Source organism: Meleagris gallopavo, unplaced genomic scaffold, assembly GCF_000146605.3.
Source record: "Meleagris gallopavo isolate NT-WF06-2002-E0010 breed Aviagen turkey brand Nicholas breeding stock unplaced genomic scaffold, Turkey_5.1 ChrUn_random_7180001945353, whole genome shotgun sequence".
NCBI classification, from domain to species: domain Eukaryota; kingdom Metazoa; phylum Chordata; class Aves; order Galliformes; family Phasianidae; genus Meleagris; species Meleagris gallopavo.
Window position 1 is genome coordinate 1 of NW_011207187.1, and position 501 is coordinate 501.

General features: G+C 55.7%; 1 long non-coding RNA gene across 1 annotated transcript; it reads left to right on the plus strand.

The window, feature by feature from the left end:
- The first annotated feature begins 6 nt into the window (after positions 1-6).
- On the plus strand, positions 7-481 carry LOC109364957. The gene is made up of 2 exons (XR_002110697.1): positions 7-139; positions 404-481. It is a non-coding gene; the product is annotated as an uncharacterized LOC109364957 (long non-coding RNA).
- Positions 482-501: the final 20 nt, after the last annotated feature.

The following is a 501-nucleotide window of genomic DNA, read 5'->3' on the forward strand; positions in this document are numbered from 1 at the left end:
TAATTGCATGCTCTGTCATTCTGACTGGCAGAACGTCTGAGTCGCTCTGTCCTGTGCTTGTTTGCAGGTGCGACTGGAAGTGAAGGTCATCCAGCTTCCCCTGCGAGTTCCAGGAGTGAAACTCCGGCAGACCACACGGGTATGCCATGGCTTTTTAGTTTCTGTGAGAGCTGCCAGCTCAAAGGCCAAATGTCGGCCAGGTCTCTCGGCCGGCAGGTGTGAGAGCAAAGTGCTGCACGTGTATGGCCTTTCCTTGCACGATCCCCCGGCATGCTCACTGTGCTCCCCAGCGATGCCGTCGTGTACGGACACTTTTCCTGGGTCTTTGGTTGCAGAAGTGCCCCCAGGGAGGGCCTTGCCGTGCCCTCGGCACAGGAGATTTAACTTTGTGCATTCTGTTCAGGTCCGGAAAGACGAAAGTTTACACCTAGAGGAGGGTATTACGCCTGGTGGTCATCCCGTGTCCCAAGGAAACCCACGAGAAAAATGGGAAGGCAGTGC